Raw genomic sequence first — 24335 nt, forward strand, 5'->3', positions numbered from 1 at the left:
GGTAAACTTACTGATCACCACAGACTCAACAAGTGACTGTAAACTAGCTGGCGTTGAAGGGCGAGCTTTTGGCCAGAAATTTTTATTGACTGGTGAACCTTGAGGTTTTTGTATACATCTCATTCATCTATTATGCATGTTCAATGCTTTCAAATCTCATTAATATGATGTAGATTGCCATGGTTATATTTATATTATAGCTCTACTGAGAATATATTACGTATAGTTTCTGTAAAAGGTTAGGAGGAAGCTACAGGGAGATTTCTGTAACTTTGCCTTGCTCTAAGTGGAGGTGACAGCATTCAAACATGGTGACCTTGCAAAGGGGACCCGTGATGGGCTTCCCTGTGACTGAAGGAACATTTCTGGAGGCACCCTGCAAGGCTTTTTGGTTTGTGAGGGCCAATCATCAAGGGAATCTGCATGTCGGCTATACAAGTGGCCTTTTTTATTTTTATTTTTTTTAACGTGCTGCCAACGGCACCACATCAACAAACTCACTTCAACCGCACAACCAGCTTTTTGTTGGTGAGGCTTTGATAGGCATGGATGAAAACTGGCTTGTGAAGGAAGTGTATTGATATGATAAAACATTTTTCATCCCGAAAGTGTACTGTGTATTGATTTTAAGAAGTTGTACTACATAAAAATAACATAAGGTGTGTTAAAAGAAATATGAATGCTTGCAGATAAGGAGATGCACTAAGTCAGAGTGCTTTTATTCATCCTTGGATCAGTGATTATTCACAAGATTATACACAGTCGATACTTCAAAAATGACTTCAGATTCATAAAATGCTAAACATATACAGGTTGGGAAATGCATGTAGAGGACTGTCAAGGTTTTTAAAGGTTTACTTAGCAAAAGTAATAGATGAGAGATGTCAGTTTCACAGTTTATAAGCCCCTTGTGTCCCGCGAGGGCTGCCGTAGCCTCTGGCCATTCTCCCCTTACCTTAGGCATCACCTGGAAAAAAAGCTGATGCTTCTAGTCATTCTGCATCCCTGCATCTGTCTGAAAATAATTGGTCAGGAACCTTCTCTCCAAAAAGAGGCCATGAAAGAGTAATAGCGTGCAGCAAAAACACGCATGTCTGACAGATCACATTTGAAACTGAAAATGTATAGACCTACACTGTGTGCGCTACAAACCTCATACCTAGTTTAGACAGAGTTTCCCTTACTTTATCAACACTGCCGAAGAGAACAATCTAGGGTGAGTGTAGTTGAAGATACTAAGCTTTTCTCAGGGGCTTCTAGCAGACAATTTAGGCCTTGAAGAACCTCAAATATGCAGTTTGTGTGTAAATCTCTTGTATCTAGCTTTTAAAAAAACAGACAACACCCACTTATTAAACAAGTAACCATTCATTTCAAAGTAAAATATAAGTATCTTTATTTAATGTTAAATTAAAACAGCATTTGAGTAAGTCAGTGTTTAAAGGTGAAATACCCTTGATTTTTTAAAGATAGACAATGTAACATTTCTTCATTCTTCATTGGAATTTGAAAAAAAACAACAACAACTAGACCTTTATATCTATATGTGTTTGTTGAGTTGTGTACTTACATTATTCCAAACATTTGCATCAGTGTTCAAACCCAGAGAAAAAAATATTTTATTCAACGTACCGTTTGATTTGTTTTTGATTGTTGCTATAGCTTACAAGAAAACACGAGACAATACATCAGGGAATGAGAGGGGAAGTCGGGAAACATGACCAAATGAACATGAATAAAATGTAAATGATTAAATTATTACCTCATTCATGAACCTTTCTGCCTGAGTTTCGTCTGATTTTCAGAGGCGATGGTGACTGTTTAACAATAAAGAGAAGAACTCCCGAGATCCCACGCAAATTATGTCTTGTAATTTGTTTGAATTGAGAGACCACTTAGCGGCAGAAATTGCATGTTGTATGTTGTCTCAGTTTCTTTGCAGTTCCTGTCAGGGTTTTGTTAAAGTAACTGGTGAATTAGTTGATCTACTGTAGAGCTGTTTCTCCTTTCTACTGGGTGACTTGACCTTTGATGCCTCATGAACTTATCATGCATTTGATGTAGAAAACTATTCAGAACCCTGTGCAAAGAGATGAGTTGCTCAAAGAAGCACAAAGGACCCAAAAGAGCAAAATTTCTATTTGAGTTATTGGTGAAAAAGAGTCTCAATATATGCAAAATACTCAGATAATGGTACTTTAAAACTTGCAGTGGATGTGCTCATTTGCTTTCCAAAGGGTTTGGCGGGTGCCTGGTTAAAACCATGGCCCAAATACAGCTGCTTTTCAAACTGCTCTTTCTTCCCACCACTCTTGTCCATCACTCCTGTGAACAACAACAATAGATATTGGATATTCAGTCACATCCTCATATGCATGGGGACGTATGCACAAAAGAAAAGGCTGTTTTCTTCCTCATTCAAATGAAAATATATAAAAAATACATATTTATTTACTTGCTACCCAGTGTTGGAGGGAACATGAAATGCATTCAGTGGATTGGGCCTGAATCTTTGCTGTGTAGCCAACCACTAATATCGTGGCATATCTACATTTGCCATTCTTTTTGGCCATGTCTAATCCGGCAGAAGAAAGGCTCCTGTGCTCTAGCACTGGAGGGAAAACAATACCATTGGGCTTTGCTCTACCTGTAAGCTCACAGATGAGACAGAAACAGAGAGAAATTAGGGGGGAAAAATCATTATTCTCTGAATGAGATGTCTTGGGTTTGATCAGAGTGTGAATCAAAGCCCATCTCTTAGACTACTTAAACATTCACTTTTAAAATTCCAACCTGATTGTACTTTTATGGAAATTTCTTGCCATCAGTGGCTGCATTCTCTCCTGTCTCCAGGTCCTCTTGTATCCCTGTAGATATCTGACTCTGCCCTTCATTAGAATTCTCTTGGTAAGAAAGCAGGAGAAATGAGCAGAAGATGTAAATTCAGTCGAAAAGAAAAGGTTTAGATCTTTTCCTTTTTTGTCCAGGGAATAGGCAAAAAAAGAAAAAATCATGGATATACCACATCACTGAGTCAAACCTGACACTAGGGCAGAATACTTAAGAATTTCATTAAGAATACGTTATAGTGCATCACAATCACTGTCACGATCATAATAGTTACTGTATGTGTCTAGTATTTTTTGTATTTTGTGATACTTAAACAATGGAGGAATACATAGTAAAGATTACAAGACAATTAGAAGATCAGAGGTTACGAACACTGCAGCAACATAGGAATGGCTAAGATGATGAGTTCTTCAAATAGGATTCAGTAGAAAAATGATTAGTATTTTTTACAATTATCTATTTATACTCAATCAGTGTATTCATGTCAGCAAAAAGTGAAACTTTTGACTTGTTTAGACAGATTAATTGGCTCAAAAACACCTCCAGCTACAAAGCAAAGAGGCCACTCGAGCATTTCAGTCACTGCCTTAATTATGTTTTGTTTTTTTAAAAGACAGCATAGATACTAAATTTATTTGATAATGAAGTTTAATTGTTATAATTTATGGGAAATATCCATAAATAGTTGATGAGACATCATTTAAAGTATAAATATGCAATCTGTATTTTTATTTTTTCTGTATTGGTGACATTTCTGAATTCACTTGAAGCTTCAAATGAACCCATATGGGATGGGATCAAGTCAGGACTGGCTCAAGTAGTTCTTAAGTCAAATACTGAGAGAGAACATCTGGCAGGGCTTTGTGACCACTCTGCTGTGAGCTGTGAAGTCATGCCATAACCACGACTTCGGCAAATCCTTATCCTCATCTAACATGCCATGCCAAACAATATTTGCAAGGCATCTTGCAGGTTTTGTCACACAAAGCTATGAAGTTTTATCTGCTGCTCTCTTAAAATGTATTTTTCAAGTAACCGAGGGAAATTGGAAAAATAATTCAAGCATTCATGAGTGTTTTTTTCGTAGCCCAGTGCACAATCAGTGTAGTTACGAAGCTTGATTGGGGAAAACAGATTTGAAATGTGAAGAACTCTTAGCTCACTGTGCCATTGCGGGTGTATTCGACAGTGCAGAGTATCTGTTATGACAAGACAGACATAAAACGATAAGATAACATGGATTCCGCTGAAAAGACGGTAAAAAGAGCAGGTTTCAGAAGTGACTGCAACCGCCAAATGTATGTGTAACTGTTCTAGGTCAGTTACAAGAACAGTTCACTAAGAGTTTCATAGTCATAACCAAAACCAAGTCCTCAAAATGTATGTGGAGCCTCACAGCACAAGCAATCTCCAAAACAACTAGTAGATAGGGCATAGCTGCAAAATAATCATCAATACAATCTGCATAACACCCCATGTTAAAATGCCAAACAGCATAGATAGACCAAAAAATGTACAGCCTGTTACATGAAACAGTTTTGGTCTCCATAGCTAATTTCAATGTTGATGACAACTGCACGTCGGTAGCTGTCTAGCTATCTGTCAACAACCAAGCTTCAGTCGGCTTGTGGAGCTCCACCCCAGCTCCACCTCTTTACCCAGTTGAGCTGGGAGTAAAAGCCACTGCACTGAGCTTCACAATCGCTCATCAGAAACCTCATGGAGATTCCATCCAAGTTTTATACAATTTATTGGGTTTCTGCTGTTAGTGATGCCAGAACAGGAGGGCAACATTAAGACTTGCCTGATGCATCTTTGAACTCCTTTATCCATCAAAATCAATTTTATGACTTTACAAAAACACCAAAAATTGCAAAGTTGGCCTTTCTGACCTGACTTTGATTGCTGCATGTAATACCAGTGATTTTTCACTTACCAGATATTGGTATTAATGCTTTTTTTCCAACACAGAAAAAGTTTCTACTAGTTGGCACACTTAGTTCTCTAATTTTGTTGGAAATGACAGACAGATAGCAGAATAAACAATTGAGGGCAGCAACATAATCTATAAATGTAGATACTAGGGATGTCCTGATCAGGTTTTTTTCACCCCGATCCCTATCCGAGTCCTTTAACATTAGTAAATGCCGATGCCGAATATTTTCCTGGATAATACAGCTGCATTAAGAAAAAAAGTACCTACATCCAAGCTCTTCCTTAATAGTTTTTTTTTATTTTGTTGAAACAAAGTATATACTTTCATATGGCTCTGTCTTATTCTTCGTATGCTATTGCAACATTGGCCTACCGTTTTACTTGCATTAGCAGGTGAGTCTGTGATGCTGCACTGTGACAGCAGACCCTTGTGTACAGCCAGCTGAGGTGTGGAAATGTGTGCGTGACGCAGCCCACGCTTGGTACTTCCATATCATCCATTGCTTTTTTCATATTGCTTACGTTGTTACGTAAAATTACATGGACCCGTTGCTTGTCTTTTTCCCACACGTTCAGCATCTCCTCGATTGCCTGTTTTACATGCAGTGCTGTATGAGACCCATGAAACTAGTGCGCATACCGGCATGTTGTAACTCCAAAGTGGAATCAATGTAATGTAATGCTGAGATGATAGGGCATACCGGGGATTCAAAAACTCCAGATGACGAAGAAAACCTGGATCCTCTACCACGGAGATGAGCTGGTTATCCAGAGCGATTAATTCAATTACCTTCTCTGTAATATTTTATCATACAAAATTTGAAGTATTAAATGCAGCTCTTTTGTCACCCCCTCGCAGAGGGTCGTATTGCAGATGTTAAATGTTGCTGTTGTTCTGCTTTCGCTTTCTGATTTAAAATATTTCCACACTGCAGACATTATATCCACAGGTATGCCAGAGTAACGTTATTTGTGCGTCTGCCACAAATTGTGCTCTGACGTAAAAAAAAAATTGGGCTTGGGTCCACGTTCAAAATTCTCAATCCCGATCCCACAGATCGGCTCGGGACATCCCTAGTAGATACGTTTTTAATTCCTGTTAAACCTGACAAATGATTTTAATTTTCTGCTCGATTGAAGTTGAAATAACTCAAACTACAGTTATTTCACTCTATTAGAATAAAGGACGTTAAGGTGACCGTTGTTTCCTCTTCTTTGTGAACACCCTTCACCTGTTTAAAATAAGTACATGGTGGGTGCTATAATTTTAGTTTTCCCCAAAAAATGTTCCCCAAGATTTGTTGTCAGATAAGCTGAGAATCTAAATTTCTATCTCAATATGTTCATTCAGAGGCAGCGACCACTCTTAATTTATGCTTCGGATATGTAATGGCAAGAGTTGTGACCACACAGGAGCATCCACGAATCTGAAGGGAGACACTGTCACATCTCCGCTCTGGTGACTAGATTGTCAGAAATTAACAAACCTCTCAAGTGAAAAGTTCTTTGAATGGCTTCCTGCCATGTTGGACAGAAAAAATGTGGGTTGTAGTATTTCCTGACCGACCAGGGAAATGGCATCAAGGCCGAGCCGAGTCACATGGCAGCCAACCAGCTCTTCCTCTCATTATTAAGAAGCCATGCACCAGCTCCCAGATGCTAATCAGTCTCCCAGAGACCTCAGCGCTGTGTGGTTAGTACAGATTTACAGCTCTTCTCAGCCCTCCACTTTTTTATTAAAGATGATCTTTCACACAGAAGGAAAAGGATGCTCTCCAGACAAATGTTAAAATGCAATGCAAAGTTTCAGGCATGAAAGGCGAAAACTGTAGGATTATTCCGCAGCTATTCCAGGGAGGATGAAAATGGAGGAAAGAATGTGGAACAAAAACATCAAAGGGCCAGTGAAGAAGGGGTAAAAAGGGAGAAAAGCTTTGAAATATTTAGTACAAGGTCCCAACAGGTGGTCAAGAGTGCATGGCTTTGGTTTCATTTCCATTTCCATTATCAAATTTAGTCATTTGATTTCTCCTAATTGACTAAGAAAAGCTATACAGTAATCACAGAAACGCAGCATAAAATGTGATTGTTTAGATGTAGTGAAATGACAATTAGGCTTCAAGAATTAATGTCAGAAATCATATTATTGTTATATAGTTCTGCTACTTTGAGCTGGAGAAAGGTAGATGGAAAGGAATTACTTTGATAGTTGCGTAGTGAATTAACTCATACAAATGAGTATGTGTCTTTGTGTGCAGTGCTCATGCACACTTGACGTATGGTGATAAAGTTCAATAAAAAAGATTAGAGCCAAGAAAATGGATGCTGTAGGTCAACCAGCAAATCCTGTACATATCAGTATTTAACTTTTACTGTATCAACGAGTAGCCGTTTCCTGTCGTGAGTACACACTTCCGTCAGTAAACAAGTTTGCACCTCATGCTAAAACACATTCTGTTGATGAAAACCAGTCATGCTTCAGAAGACAAACTGCACCAGTGAGTCATATCAGATTTTTTGAATGCAGTCAATTTGGATAGATTTTGGGAATTGAATTGATAAATTATAAACTGATAAACTGAACATTTGGAAATTGGGATTGAAAGCTGCAAAGAGACCAGAGTGTTTCTGTGAAACCCCCCCCCCCCCCCCCCCCCCCAAAAAAAAAAAAAACTGAATATGATTATGCTCCTTTTTTTCCTTTTCCATATAAATTCAACACTGGTGCAACACTGTGGAAAAAACACCTTAATCTTAACTGTTAGAATTAATATTTTCAATCAGGGTGTACATGTGTCATTGAGGAGTTATAGTTATCAGCAATCATGACATTTTATCACCATCCCAGTTTTATGATACGATGAACTGATCAGAAGGGACAGCTTTTTAGAATAGGTGTGTAATTTTGGTATATTAGAAAACAATGAAACTTGTACTGCATTTGATGCATTCTGCAAGTTAGAATAGCTCAATGTGTCTGATAGAGTATACAATTTATAATGTTCTTTGAGAGAAAATCATGTCTGCTTTGAGAGGTTACAACCAACCAATGTTTCAACCTTTCACTTAATTGATGACTTAAGGGATTAATCCATTATTCAACACTGTCAGCAGTTAATTTTACATTTAGGTGTTTAATCTACTAATCAACTAACCAGTGATCCCAGGTTAATCATTGAGTCATTAAGCATTAGATTGTAGAGCTGCAACAATAAGTATTTGGATAATTGATTAATCAGTTTGAGTATATATTTTTTTTAAGAGGAAAAAAGGTAAAAATTCTCAGATTCCAGCTTCCTAAATGTTAATATTTTCTGGTGTCTTCACTCCTCTATCACCGTAAACTGAATATGAACAAAACAAGACATTTGAGGAAGCCATGTTGGGCTATGAGAATCACTGATCAGCATTTTTTACCTTTTTCAGACATTTCATAGACAAAATTACTAACCTGTAAATTGAGAAAATAATCTACCAATGAATTGGCAATGAAAACAATCAGTGGTTCAAGCCCAACTAGAGTGTTAGTGACACAGTGGCGTGAACACTCAGATTTAGTCACAAATAAAAGACTATTGTGTGACTGCAATGAAAAGAAGGCAAAAAGTCAGCTTAAGGGTAAGATCTTGGTTTTTCCTCAATAATCAGCGTACATTTTTCTCATTATTGTCAAACAAGAATCTGTTTGCAATGACCGCCAGTGTTTAGTAGTTCCACATTTCCTGAGTCAATCGCATGTATTCCGCCCATCCAGACTTTGACAGGACGTAGAAAAACTCTTGCTTTTTGTGACTGAGGAAGTGCACTGAGCTAAGATTACACTCTGTCAGTGAGAAAGGATTATGTTTTAAAAATCTTGATAGTTGTCTGAAGGTATTTATCATCATTTCTTATCAAGTTGAAGTTTAAGTAAATAAGCTCTTTGTGCTTGATTACAAAAGTATCACGGTGAAAGCATTACCATGAGGTGTCTCTGCATTTGAGGCTGTCGCTGCATCTCCTCTTTCTTACCCTTCCTCACTCACCGCCCACTACTATACATCTTAATATAGAACTAGATTGCCTTAGCATCACTTCCTTCCTGGTCTATCATCTATAGGCCATTTCGTTAGCGGTTCAGTCCAGCAGACAGACCGTACAGTATTTTATACTGTAAAGACAGACTCTCTTTTAACATTTAATCTGCATGAAACTAACAGTAAATTATAGACGACAAGTAACAGCAGCTCATCAGTGATCTTTTAAGACAAGCCTTTTAAGTTTTGTCGGTCTTTTACAAGGGCAGATCTCCACAGATGAACCCTGTATCTCTAAGATTATTAATACAGCCCGTAGGGAGAACAAACTGCAAGTCTAGCAACTACTTTATTAATCTCTACTTAAATTAAGGAGCAGTGGTGGGCATCCTTTTCCTGTGGTTTTCCTTCTGCAGGTTTTACACACAGTAGAAGCCTGCATAGGTTCATAAACCCAAATGTCCCGTGGCGATTATTAGACGCACTAACGACAATGCAATTAAGACCCTCGCCTAACTAAAAACAACTGAGTGTGCAAAAAAGTAAACTGTGCAGGAGTGTTTTTATTTGCCTTAATTCATAGACAGGTCCTGAGTGTGCCTTACAGGTAAGTTTGAATTTCATTTGGCTCTGCTCTCGCTTAACAGACGAGATGAAGAAAAAGGGGTTAATTAACATGTATTTACAAATTATACTATTCAAACTAATTTAGTTTCTGCAAAATGAATATCAGTTACAAAGGAAACCGAAATGGAAATTTCTGGGCATTAAAATGGATGAGTGTTGTTTTATGAGTCTTTAGCATCACTGATCTTTTATTAAAGTTATTCAGTAGCCTTTTGCAGGATTTGAATGAACAGTGCTTACAGAAGATCACACGACAGAGCGTTCCCAAATTATGTATGAATTCATGCTCGGCATGCAGCATTCATGGATTAAAAAATGCCACTGGGAAAATCTGGAAGAGGTCACTTTATATTTCTTTAGGCTCTCAGTTTGAACATGTGGAAGCATGACATCACAGTAAATTAACTACATGATTATAATTGATTTATTTGTCTACCAGATTAACAGTGCTGTCACTGAGGAGTATAAGGAGGATTGCAATCAATATCTAAATTGCTGCTTTTAATAGTATTATTTAATTATGTTTTTAATTCAACAAATGAAACCATTTCTGGTTCAAATAAATTTATACAATATTTAACATTTATTTATCAGTGACAGTACAACAAAAAAACATTTTAGCACCACTCTTAGACAAAGCTTTATTCAGGATCTGCAGTTTTATACACGTCATTTTTTATACGCAGCTTATTTATTTTATTTATGCACTATTTTGAAGCACATATATTGCCGATGACAAACCCATTAAATAACATAATATACAGAAAATGAGCTCCACTAAGTTCCATTTGCAGAGGTGTCAGTCCCTTTTATTTTTTATTTATTGGCTCTTTCTTTAAATACCTTTTCTGTCACATCCATCCCAGTCAATATCCCCTTAGTTATAGTAGCAACTCAGATTAAAAGATATTTAAAACCTTAATCGTGTGTCACCAAGTACCAGTAATATTCCTGATTAATATTTTGATATCTATTGACATTAATCTTAAGACTCTTCATTTTCTCTTAATGGCTCGCTACATTTAATATGCACATAATGTCCATAGACTATGATTGAGATGCAGCCGTATCCACACGTGCCACAGGATTTTTCAACAATATACAAAAATTCCACATTTCCAGCAGCAGTGAGCAGCAGAGTGGCACAATTATGAAGCCGTCACAGCAGCCTCACACCAGTTATTTTTGTTCTACATATTTCTCCCACATTCCATTTATTATTATTCATTCCAACAGTGAATATACATATCATGATTTGATAATGCGACCATAAAGAAAGATTGTCTTTCCCAACCATAAAGCAAACCATTTGTTCGCGAGCTCCATTTTTTGTTCCTTTGACTCTGTCATACACAATTTATTATTTATCCCAGTGTTCTGTATTACAAATGGTCTCAGGATTAGGACAAATCAGGGCTCTCCAAACTATCAGGAGGGAAATGGATTCCTGAACAATATGTGTCAACGGAGAAATTGGCAAAGGAGTGACAGTGGCCCTGGAGAGGGGCCAAACAATGCCTGTGTGTCGCAGGAGGAAATCACACTGTTCCACTTGAGACAAACACAATTTCATATTAATGAATAATTGAGAAAGTTTAGAACTGGGTTGGGATAAATGTGCGTGAGCGTTACGTGTATCTGTGTCATGGTAATACTCGGATTGTTTCCAGCAGCTCAGCCGTGCAGAGCCGGGTTTCTTCAGTGGGATTGATCGTATAGGGTCACGACGAGACACGACGAGAAATCTCTTCCTCACGAGTGCAAATTCTGAAACGCTTTTCATCTTAGAATTCAGTATCTTTACCTAAACCTTACAATAATATATCTAAATCAAAATACATTTTGTAAACTGTATGTCAAATTAAATTATTTACCAAGCTTATTAGCGGCCTGTAAACTGTATAAGCTGATATTCTTCCTTACATGTATTTATGGCTCATCAGCATGAACTCACTGTGGCTGCGCTTGTTAACCTGTGTCTTCGGTAACAAGGCCGGGGCTCGTTTGTTACATGAGAGGAGAAAGGAGGGGGTGGTCGACTCAGAGCACGGTGCCTTGACTCGAGACGAGGACGCTCCATACTGCACCCCCATCCATGCTAATGATCCGAGCTCTGCACATAATTAAAGCCCTGGTACCCCTCTCCTGTGAAACGCAAGGGGGGACTCTTGTACGTCTCCCAACGTAGCTAGAGGAGGTTTGGAAAACTTCTGAACATCTACGGTCCATTATGTATAATTTCAAAACACATCCCAAGTATGAGGAAAAGAAACTTTTCATTTTTAATGACAAAATCATGAATTATTCTATTTATTGTATACACTCACTCTTTCAAAGGTAGCTGGTCCATGAAAGGTGAAGCTGAATGAAGCGAGAAGCCTTTTCTACTGTTAAGGACGACTTACCGTAGCAAACGACACCTGTTGAGCGCCCCGGAAATGAGCAGAAGCTAAATGAGTGCACCATTAAAGGGATATCATTTAGTATTGCTATTTTTTTCTGCACTTCTTTTGTTTTACTTGTAATTTCTGCACCATTATCATTATTTCTGTAACTCTAATAACATAAAGACAAGGTAACATGATGGAAACAAAACACATTCGCTGTTGGTCCCAGATTCCCCTGCAGCACACAGGATTGGAAAAGACAAATTTTAAAACAAAAATGCTGCTGAGTTTTTTTTTTATATTTTATAATAATATACGTATTACTAATAGAAAGTAAGAAGGTGTATCTGTGATAAATGAATTGAAAAACATAATTCAGTTTCCGTTTAAAAAGCTAAAAGTCATCCCTATTTTCTTGGACATTTTGAGTGGAGTAGCTGCAGAGGTTTCTGACACTTGTGCATTTCATGTAGCTGAGAGATGTTATGATATTTTCTGTTGTCTGAAGTCTGAGAATTTCATGTTTCTAGTTTTAATTACAATATTACTGGTTGTTGCATATCCTGGGACTGAGCTGTGTGCTTGTGGCTTGTGAGACGCTAGCGTTTATAAACCAATAATGATTATCTTTTATACATGATTCATTAGTATGTCCTAAGGAAGCACTGTTTTTTTTTTATTCCTAACAGGCTGACTTGTCTGCTCACTGTGACTGCACTGTGTATTAAAAGTCGGGCAAACTGTGCCCCCTAGACTTTTTATTTTAAAAAGATATGTTTTTAATGAAAGGACACTTGTACTTTAATTGTTATCCATTATGTTTGACAAATCCTGTTTATTATCCAACCTTGATGAGCTACACAATTTAAAAGCTATGCACTCTTGATTGCTTGGATGTTTTCATTCTCTGCAACATGCAGTACAGCAGTACAGTGTAGTTTCCACTTTTAGCCAATAGGTGTCCCTGCAAACCATATAAATACTGCACTGTGCTGGTCCTGCCTGCAGCATGGCACTGTTGTAACTGCAAACATAACAATCATCACCATCTTTTTTCTTTTTTTACTATTACAGAACTTGGGGCCACAGTGACAAAAATACTGGTAATTAGAAAGTTATTTTACTTTCCATATGCATTGCTTGACCTCATGTTGTGTTTGTTAAACTGAATAAGATGCTTAAAAGACCATATAAAGATTTCTGCAGAGAATCTTTAGATTAGGTTATCAAATATACAAATAGATCTTAAAGGTTTGAAATTTTTTTAAATGGTATATAATTGCAAATATTTAGAAGACATGTAAATGATAAATGGGTGGCTCTGAATTTGGAAACAAATCTTAATGCACTCAAGAATTTTTCGAGCTCGCGAAGTGCGGTACAAACGAGTGTTTCTGTCGCAAATCTCTCTGGTGATGAAATCCACTGTTGCTCCACTGACAATTACAGAGAAGAACTTTACAGACAGACATTAGCCGAGTTCAAAACTCTTCCTGGGGTAAATGTCCAAGCATCTCTATAATAAGTACACAAAGTGATTTTCCTTTACATTGACGATAAAAACAACTCCTGATCGTGTGGTTTGATGACAGCGGAGATTAGATTACAAACCTAAGCATGCTACAAATCTCATCTGTCAGTTATAACGCCCGATTTGCCCGTCAGTTAACAGTCCCCTGAGCTAACGCCTCCATCAGGCTCTCCTCATTACAATTTACTGTTCCCAGCAACTGGAACGAGCTGCACAGCAATACTGAAGTGGACATTTTTATGTCAACAGCTCCATGCTTTTACTGATGTGCTCGCTGATAATTGCTTTTTGCCTCCAAAGCCAGCAATAACCCAGCAATAACTGAAACCTGATGTTCCTCTATGTGCTGTCTCCTCTGTTCTTTGATAGATTTTAACTGTCTGGAGTCTGTTTTTGTCTCTGCGCCGGTACATTTGGGTTGTAATTGTATTCATGATGTCCTATTGTCTGATATACTGAGTGTGGAGTGGCTCTGCCTTGTTGGAATATTAGTTGTCTCACAGTTGCAGTCGTATGATTTGCTCCTCTTGCCATTCAGTGTTATATATTAAGTGTATTGTTATCCATGTCTTCATTGCACAGGTTGAGGATTAATCAGTGTATAACGCATATATATAGCCTCTCATCAATGATAATCTGAATCTGCTAAGTAACTAATTACTATAAGTGATAAAATCAATGTAGAGGCGTAAAATGTTTTATCTTTTACTGCAAATGTATATTGATTATCAGTTTCCTTGAGTGCTAATAATCAGTATTGGAACTGTTTAGTCAGTCCCTACTATTTTTCATATAGACCAATTTACTCAATTAAGTAACTGCAAACGTACAACAAATGAGCATCATTCACATTAAACCATCTAAAGTCCAAATACTAAGAGGTTCAGTACGCTTTTAATGAGATTTTCCTTTTTTTTTCATACAGATAATAAATAAAACATCCATAGAACAAATTCTCCCTTAAGTAACCGAATCATTCATCATGCAACACTATTTATTGTAATCTTCAAATATACACTATAAGCAGCTATGGTGTACTCAAACATGTAAATGACATCTTCATGCTCCCACGGGCAACCGTTGCACATGGCACATAAATAAACATGCACAAATTAGATAACAAGGTAGCCACAGCAAGGCCTTTGTAGGTCTTTGATAGCGAACCACTATACTACAGAGGATTGTAAAAGGTTGTCCTTTTTTGCCTGTTGTTGATATACCATCTGGCCCGTGTAACAACTACATCCCTTTAGGCCTGCAAATAATGACTTTCCATATCCTTGCATCTAACCTGTGCATGGCCCATTCTGCTTTAGGGGAATATGTGACACTCCACGTCCCTCCCCTTTGCTTCTCTCGTCTTTACTACACCTCTTCAGTTGATGTTTTTGACTATGGAGAGAGGCAAACCTTCGCTGGCAGGATAAAAGGAAGGGGTAGCGCCCCTCAATCATTCTGCCCTCCAGGAGGCGGAGGAACGAGCGATGAGAGGGATGGGGGGCCTGGCAGGGTGCAGAGATGTAAGACACATTTAGATACAGCTTTGGCTGGTGTAAAAACTGTTGACTTTTTTCCTCTCTATCTTTTTCTATCCTCTTTTGTTGCCTTTGGGGACAAAAGGCATGCAAATATTGGCGCAGGACCATTGAAACCACTGGTGAAAGCGTATTTAAAATGTCAGGGCCCTGCTTGGAAAAAGTGAAACAGCTGGACAGTGCATTTGCCACATAGTGTTATAAGTATTGTGGTGAATACTGCCGCAGGTCGAGCATATTCTCCACTTCACAAACTGTGTTTTTTTTCCATCCAAGTACTGACTGAAATCATATTTATATCTGATATCATCAAAGGTTGGTGACTCCAAATGAACCTTTTTTGCATTGTTCCCGTAATCCCTGCTTCCTTTTCATTTCCCCACTATGGTTCACATTTTCAGGAATTTGCTGAAACAACATCTGTGTAGTCATGCTGGGTGTCGAGGGGGGTAACGCGGTGAGCTGTATACTCAGATTCGTTACTCTGATCCAGGCACCCCTGGGGAGGCTGCAGGGCCTGGGTCAGCCATATGGTGGCAGAAGCCCCTGGAGGAGCCAGCCCGATAAGCTGGATCAGCTTCAGCACTTCCTGACCGAGGCCCGGGCCGCACCACCAAGCAGGTAAACGAGGGGGGTGGTGGCAGCTACCCCTCAGCAGCAGGAACCACAGCAGCACCATTAGGAACCTGAGGGAAGAGAAATGGAAATGGTTTCATCCATGGCATCTGCAATGCTAAGGGAAATTAAAGTCAGGGCTGCTGAAAGTTACACTAAATCTGCTGAGCCTCTCTGATAAAATACTCTTGATATCTTGTTGAATGCTGTGGCTATTCATAGATTAGATGCAGCCTTGGCTTGGTATTGAAAAATCTGCAGTGATGAATCAGAGACAGAGCACACTCAGGTTGTGTTCAAGGAAAAGCTGTGGAGAATCACATTAAAAGAACAAACAATTTGAGCTTATGTAATACAGGATGCAGTGTCAGTACCATAAAGCATTTTGTGTGCAGACATTTTCATATGAACAACAAAATCACAATTTTACTATGTAACCTATTTTATGGGGTTAATGGAAATAATTACATAGCATTGATTCTTGAGCACTGAAATAACTTTTTCTATGTGTGGCGTAAATGTTAGGAAATGTGATAAGTTCTATCACTGTCCCAGTGACCAATACATTATTGAAACCTGAATAGTTATATCTCACAACAGGTCTATGTGCAAAGGAACTGTAAGCCCTGTAGATGGAGAGAAACAGTCTGTTGGTCTGCTGGCAGGTACACCAGCCTCCACTGTCAGAATGGACTGTGCCATTCCCTGGACTGAACCAGAAGTCTTGCTTTGCTGTAACACAAAGTCTAGTGGTGGATAAGGTGTAACTTGTCCTCAGAGCATCAACAAAATAACATACTTTGTTTCTGGTAGACGACTTTAAAACATCTTATAATCTAGAGCAAGTTGTTTGCATTCAATTAAATATGAAACATTTAGGGTTTAAGACAGAGGTTAAATGCTTTTTTAGGCCTAAGAGTTTTTCTTGATATATTTTTATTGTGTTTCACTATTAATAAGATTGGTCCAAAGAGAGAAGTTTTTTTTTAATTTGAGGATGTGATAGTATTTTTTCCAAAGGGCTCTACTGAATTGATTTGTACATACAGTAATCTATAGCATAAAACATTTTGCATTGTTGCATTCCCGTGGCTCAACACATTATGCTGAGTAGCCATATCTCCCTACAAATGTGCTTTCCCTTCAACATTCCTGACTGCAAGGCCTTTCTCCTTTTGCTGCTCACTTGCACTTGCCGAATTTTAACCAGCAGTGTCAGCGAAGAAACACCACAGAACATGTGTAAAGCATCTTATCCACTCATGTTTTAGATACCAGTAACACGAGCAGCCAGAGTTAGAGATCAACACTGTGATGCTTGTCGGTTATTAATTGGTGTAGATTCAGCCGCAACAGGAACTTTACATTAAATCATTTTTTTTTTTTCAGCATATCATGTTGATAGAGGTGATTTTCAACAAGATGCTTTTAATGCTCGTACGGGTTGACAAATCATTTGAGCTGAGTTCCCCTCATGCCAACCACGTTGAAAAAAAACAAGAACAGCATACAGAAATGTTTTTTGATTTGATGTCTCTATCACTGGGAAGATATGACTTGTCTGTGCCTTCATTGTCATTCAATGAAAGATCAGTTTTAAGATGGGACATACTTTTGTTGACCACTTTGTTAGGGGTACAGAACAACCATGGTCATGTATTAAAGATATATCAAATGAGCAATTGTCTGCTGTGTTAAAATCTGATATTTTGTCGAACTGTCCATCTTGTCTGACCGTCAACACACACTTTGTTGCTCTGCAATGTAAAATAAGGTTACCTTAATTCCTCCATTGCTACTGAAGAGAAGGTTTTGTCACTTGAATGTAAATAAATGTCATTATGGGATACTTGCTGAACAGCCCCCACTGATCAGGAAGACCACCACATAAGTTGACTCTTAAAGCAGCTCATTGAGAACTATGTTTGACATTTGTTGCTTTGCAGCGACATCTATTGGTGGTAGTAATTATAACAGGAGCAAATGAGGAAGTCAGGTAGAGAGATGGGAAGATCTGTTTGGGTCTAGAGTATAACAGTGAGTAATTTATACTTACTTACGTAGTGAAGTTACATCATGTATGTAACGTGCGTGTGTTCAGAACTGATTTTACAGAAGTAGCGTAGTTATTTTAAACCAAACCAAGAAGTTTTCTTGCTTAAACCCAACCAACGGCAACATTAAAAGGCCGGTACGCCTGTCGCTGTTATGCTGCAATTGTCATGTTGATTTGGGAATGGTGGTACATGTTGTTTCACTTTCAATCTTCTTGAGGGAACAGTCTGGACCATTTCATGACAAAAGTGCCCTCTGAGTTGTCCCTATCTTGTTACAAGTGTAATTGTTATGGTCGGTGTGTGTTTCCCCATTTTCCCATCTGAAATGTCTCAAACCCTACATTGCATGGTTCACATATAGTGTAGGTTGACAATATATTAAAGGTTTTTTATTTTTATTTTTATAGTATTATTTTGTCCACGGGCTTTGTAACAACATGTAAACCCAGCATAAAGTCACCTAAATCAGATGCTGTATCTACATTGCAATATACTGTAAAATCAAATTGCAAATTTTGATGGTGGGACAACTGGATGAGTCCAATAAAAGTCTCTCAAGACTCATAAAGAAAGCCTCCTGTGTGTATTCACTGCCATATGAAGGGATTTCCAACTTTACTCAGAATTAATCAAGTAAAGCAAATTTTTTGAAATATGGCCTGGGGCTGAGGAATTGGTATGCCGTGCGTCTTCAGCTTCCCAAAATGTAATGAGAATTAATGGTAATTACACTGATAGAATTCTGCAAACTTACAATGCCACCCTTTGAAGACACAATATAGACACAGTCAGACTATCTACCTGCTTAAATTTCAACCTGAATGTCAACTCCCACAGAGCTATTGTTTGGCCTTGGCTAAATTCACAACTACAGCGATGCTTTGTCTCTATTTTCATTCATTAATTACAATATCAAAATTGTATTACAAACCTGACACAATAAAAGAACTTTCTCCTCCCAGTGAACAGTATAGATAGATTAGCTGCAATTGACTATCAAAGTCTAAAAAGAGACAACTCGGTCCTCTGAGAGAAGCATTGTCTAAAAGTTTTCACTCAGCGCCAAGTTTCTGAGCCGGAGCATGCCATTTTCATTTTGTTTGGCATTTTTGAGACGTCTGAGGGAGTTGGTGTGCACTTTAAGAGATGCTGACATGTTATTGTCTGAGTGTCTTTTGGTCTTCATCTCTAATAGAGAATGGCTTGCCTTTTGTATTTATAATGCATGCTCTCTTTGAGGTTGTTACAGGTGCCACTGAGAGACTCCTTATCAGTCCCTCCTTGTTGATATTCACACCACCATAATTGTTTTGCCTTCCCAACAATATATTCTAAGGAGTATACGTAACATATTAGCTAATTATGGATTCTCTCAGCAGTGTGGCCTTAGCCCGCCTCACCTGGTTTCTAATTAATTAGCTATGTTTATGCTAGTCGTTATAACCTTGACAGCTCGTTACCTTCATCCCAGGAAAGGGTTCTTTCATGACAAATTACTAGGCTGGATGTGTGACACCTCTCTGACTTGCCTGTGGTCTCCCATGCTGGGGACAAAAGCCCAGATGACTCTAACTGAGCAGTGTCTTGAAGATATGAGATATTCAAATGAGATGCTAACAGAGAGGGACTTTGTGATGCCGGATGTCTAATGTTAATGTTCTCATTTGAATATAAAAGAATCTTTGCCATTTTTTGCGGATCAAAAAGTGCGAATGAGAGATGTGAATGTGAGTTCTCCAGGCATGACTGACAAGACAATGGGAAAGTTTTACAGCGTCGCCGCCTTTGTCAAACTGGTATTTAACAAGCACTCAAGCAGAAGGGATTATGGGTTAAATGCGGGGCACATGATGGAGTGTAAAAAATATTTTCTGCATTAAAGAATATGTCCGATACAGCAAGGAAATAACAATTAATGAACAACAGACACACTCACATTTGTGTTGCGATAACTAGTAGGCACATTAATTGTCAGTTTTGTTTTGTCTGGTATCAGTTGATCTTCGTACAGGTTTAATGCTACTGTAGCAAAATGCATTTGATTGATTGGTGATCGATGATTTGCAGTACTATGTCCAAATTTGATATTGCTATAACCCTGTGGAAGCATTTTTAAAACCAAGCTAAGAGTTAAATAAAACGATTTTTTTCCAGAATAATTTGGTCATTTGGCCAAATTTACAACCCAACTAATAAGATGACTGGTCAAATACATCCATTAATATTACCATATTTCACCTATCAGTGCATATGTTGCTATTAAGTAACAAGAAACTGCACGACAGAAAAATGCCAAAGACATGCTGCCTGCTGCTGTCTGGCAAGCAATACAGAAGTGTCTGCTACTGTACTCAGGCTATAGAGCAGCTTATTGTTCATCTTCTGCACTGCAACTAAAATATTAATAATGATTATTTTTTGGTTTTATTTTTTATCAACATGATTTATATAATTAAGCGGTCTTTAAGAGAGAGGTTTGTTTATGACATATGTTTTCCCAGATACAAAAAAAACATCAGCAAAAAAGATTTTAGATTTACCCCCATGAAAAGTCATGTAGAGACCAGTCCAAATTTGCAAACAATGTCCACAGTCAATTTTTGTCATTCTATTGTAAAACTGAAGACAACTGTTGTCGTACACGTGCACAAATCAGACATTTACAATCATATAAAGAACTTTTTCATCGGTAGTCCGTTCAGTTCCTGCAGCCTCAGTGTACTTTGCTTTAACAATTTTTTACTTAAAATATTGAAACTTTTCCTCATGAGAAAGCAATTACAGCTTACTCAGACAAATAGGCCTGTTCGGAGGGAGTTCATGATTTCCCTGAACCCAACAGAATGTCCTTCAGTGAGACGGAGATAATAATTCATGCTCTGGGGCTCCAGATATGCCAACAGGTCTTATCTACTACTCCTTATTCACCATCATTGCTCAATACACTGTATTGTCGAAGGCAAATTGAGGATGTATAATTCAATAAGCAGTGTACTAAAGAATTAATATATTCAAGTTAATTATGCCACCGTGTGAGGGAACTGTTGTACATCGGATTACCAAAATGATTTTTACTTTTGACCTTGGTCTCTGCGGATCAGCTTCATTACGAGGCTTTAGTTATAGCTTAACATTTTAAAACAATTGGCATGGAGCGGACCCTTTATTTATGATTCAAGGATTGATGTCCTTTGTTTAAATAAAATATCGCTGAAAGGTGAGAGTGTGAATGAATCTTTTCAAGCAAGTAATTAGATGGGAAATTTATTTATTCATGTTTACGTTAGGTTTCTTAAGACAGCTGCTCCACAGAGGCAAAAGCTGCAGAGGAGCTGGAAAAGAACTGGCTGGTGTAAAGTGTTGATAGAAGAACTAATGTTATCTGAAGGTTTTAATGAGAGGTTCTGCTTCTCTCAACCTTCACAGTGGCAGTATGCAAACCACCCTGCAGGTCCTGTACCTGCTCAGAGCTGAACAACTTGTTCAGCGGAAAATGAGTGGCCTCATTGTATATCCTCCCAACTTTGACAGCTGGGAGATGCCTAAGGCTCGTCCTGAAGCTACTACCTCAGCTTTTGAGAGCAGTGCTGCTGCAGAAATTAAGGCTTGGATCTTTGCAATCTTCCATTAATTGCAATGCAGTGTCAGTGACTCTGTTTGTCCTCATACTGCATGACTATATCATCCTGACTGACAGTACGAATGTTAAAATGTTAAGACCACTGAAAAAATCATTCCTCACTGGCCAATGGCAGCTAATAATAATGATTTAAAGGAAGGGAAAAAGTTCTCGTAGGGTTGAGGTCTGAACGTGAGCCTCAGAGGATCACAGTAACTTCTGTAAATTGCATTAACTTTTTACAATGTAGGCTAGGTTCTTTGTGGCTGCTAGCCTCATCTCATTAGATTTTCCAATTATTATTCCTTTTCACTGCGTTACTACTGGGCAAAAATGCACACCCCTGACACAGTAAAAATAATTAGCTACTCCCAATAATGCAGCAGTGTGTTTGGAGCAAAGTGAGGGTTTTTTTTTTTTTTTTTTCTAGAGATCATGACACTCTGAATTACCTGAAGAATACCTGGAGCAATCCATGAACCTAATTAACTTCCCACAGAGATCAAATCAACACATCATTTTGAAATATATGGGAAATAAAAATGAACATTTGCCAAGGTCTTACCCGTCCCTTTCTCTCCCTTCTGTCTCACAAATGCTACTCTCTCTGGGATCTATTGCATGTAAGCAGAGCTGAAGAATGACGGGGGAATGCGTTGGGAAGGACCCAATTTATTCCATCAAGTAATCAATGTGCAATTTGAATTCATTTGAATGCACTCAATCATGCCCCTAATGTTGATGGCTCACGGGTGTGAGCATCAGTTATGCAGGAGTGTTATATAGCTTTGGTTTGGACCCATTTCATCAAATATTTATGGGGTGAAAAAAAAAAGTGCATCAAAATAGGAGTGAACAGAATTACACTTAAGTTTCTCATGTGTTGAGAGCGCTTGACTTGTATTGTTCTGAATACTGAGAGCTCTTTTGTCCAGGTTTTCTTTGTTTTTTGGGGTCTTAGAGGGTGTGGGAGGAATCAGACGTGTCATGAAACTTTTTTTTTTTTCCCTCTTTTTTGCTTATTTACTTAGATGAACTCATCAAACCCTTACTTTCATGCCATAAAAGGCTCTTGTCTGAATGGACATATAGTACAAAAGCAAGTGATGCAAAAAGGTGAAATCGGGGTATATCTCTCCAGCTCAATTGAGCCTGCCTTTTCTCCTCACTCTTCATCAGCCTTGCCTGCCTCGCCTCTGTCTGCCAGTGTGTTTGGCTTTTAGATGTGATGTGAGCGTAGTATTCTCTCAGACCCAGGCAGTTACTTTGTGAACAGCCGCTGCTCGCACACTGATGGTATTTCACTGCTGCATCCCCCAAGTTATATTAAATTTGCAACTGGCCCTCTTTAAGTCTTTTTCATGAGATGTATGTTTTAAAGAGTGTGTCAATTCTTAAAGATGCCCTTGGCTTTTATCAGTCGTTTTTTAAGAAAGCTTCCAATAAAGAGTGAGGCGAGAGCTCGATGTGGCGGTGGCCCATTTTGCTTGCATAAACTGCATATAAAATCTTAAACTCAGATCTTAAAGGCTGATACGATCTGACTTAAAGCCGTCTCAACAAAGCCCGGGCTTCAATATTAATGAATTGAACTTAACATCGTTTTAACAATGATTCAATGTTTGCTCTTTTCACTTTAAAGCACTTTTTCTTGTTTTTAAGTTATAAATATGAATTCCTTTTCACGCTGAGCCTCAGCTGCTTTGTTCCTGCTGCAATTAGACGTTAAAAGCCGCGACTGTTCCTGTGAAGACCCCTCTTACAGCCTTTGAAAGAAAAACACTGTGCTTTTTATCTCATTGGAGCCGGTCTACAAATAAACCCCAAGCAACCGTGTTTGTTTTTAACATGCTCTAAGTTCCAGCTGTTCTGTTGACCTGTATCCCTTGTAGGGTGCCACGGTAAAGCAAGCGCGCAATTACTTCTTATTAGAGCTCTGACTCCTGATACACCTCTTCTAGGAGGGGCGAGCCATCACTTTCAGACATGCTAAACCTCTTGGAGCAGGAGACAGGGGAGCCCACCAAATGTGAGTTTATGTCTATGGCTGATACGGTAGTAGAGTCAGTGGTAGTGTCCTGCTGCGTTCCCGCACAGATCAGAGATCACAGATCCACAGTGCTCACTCCCGAGATGCTGGCCTTCTGCAACATTTACCCACTACACGGGCTCCTTGAGCTGTCATTCACACACTGAAACACATACACACGTGCAGCTGCACGCGCACACACACACACACACACACACACACACACACACACACACCGGACAGAAATGACTGTATGTCTTAATTATGCACAGATCAGCCAGGCAACAAATCAGGTCTTTTGACAGTTCTACATTAAGAAATTATTAAGTGTTTACTCAGTATTGTGAATTAATCATGTTGTGGTTTGCATTTCGCCAAGGTGTTGTTGTTTTTTTTGACTTGATTGATTATAGGTGTACCATTTCTTATGAATAGTGTGTTTTTAATTCAGAAAAACAAATTTGATTAATTAAAGGTAAACTTTGAGACTGTCTGCTCATGTGTATCTGAATCTGATGGGGTCAGGTCATTTTGGATGATGAAGTTTGAGAATATGGCTCGTTTACCTTCCTGTTAACTTGCTGTTATCCCAGTGGAAGGTGTGGTGTGTTACTTAATATGCAACACAGAAATACACTGGTTACCTACTGTGGTGTCAGGACCCTTGAAGGCACCACAGGAATCTGAGGGGTCCTGAGGTGATTGACAGGATCAGGCATGAGAAAAACAAACCATGTTTCTGATTGTCTCTTTCTTTTCAGCTTCTACCTCTGTTTTAGGGTCACAGATCGGTACAAGTATGGCACAATAGGAGAAAAGCAAAACAAGCCATGAATTATAGACCTGGATATAAGAGTTTTTTTGCTCGGTGGCCACTCATGGGGAAAAAAGTATTTTCCCCATAGACCGCCATTATAAAAGAGACATCTGTAAGACTGTTGACAGGACACCAACAACTGCATAAAAGGTCAATTATCATTTTTTGTTTTATTAATTTTTATCCATGGAGGTTTTATATTTGAAAACTTCCCTGAAGCTGAGAAAATTAATTTATAAATCGGTGGCGTCATCACAATGTAATGTCTATAAGCAGAGTGTAAACTCTCTGTAGGGGCCAGCAGGAGACACACTTCT

This window comes from Sparus aurata, chromosome 1 (genome assembly GCF_900880675.1).
Source record: "Sparus aurata chromosome 1, fSpaAur1.1, whole genome shotgun sequence".
NCBI classification, from domain to species: Eukaryota; Metazoa; Chordata; class Actinopteri; order Spariformes; family Sparidae; genus Sparus; species Sparus aurata.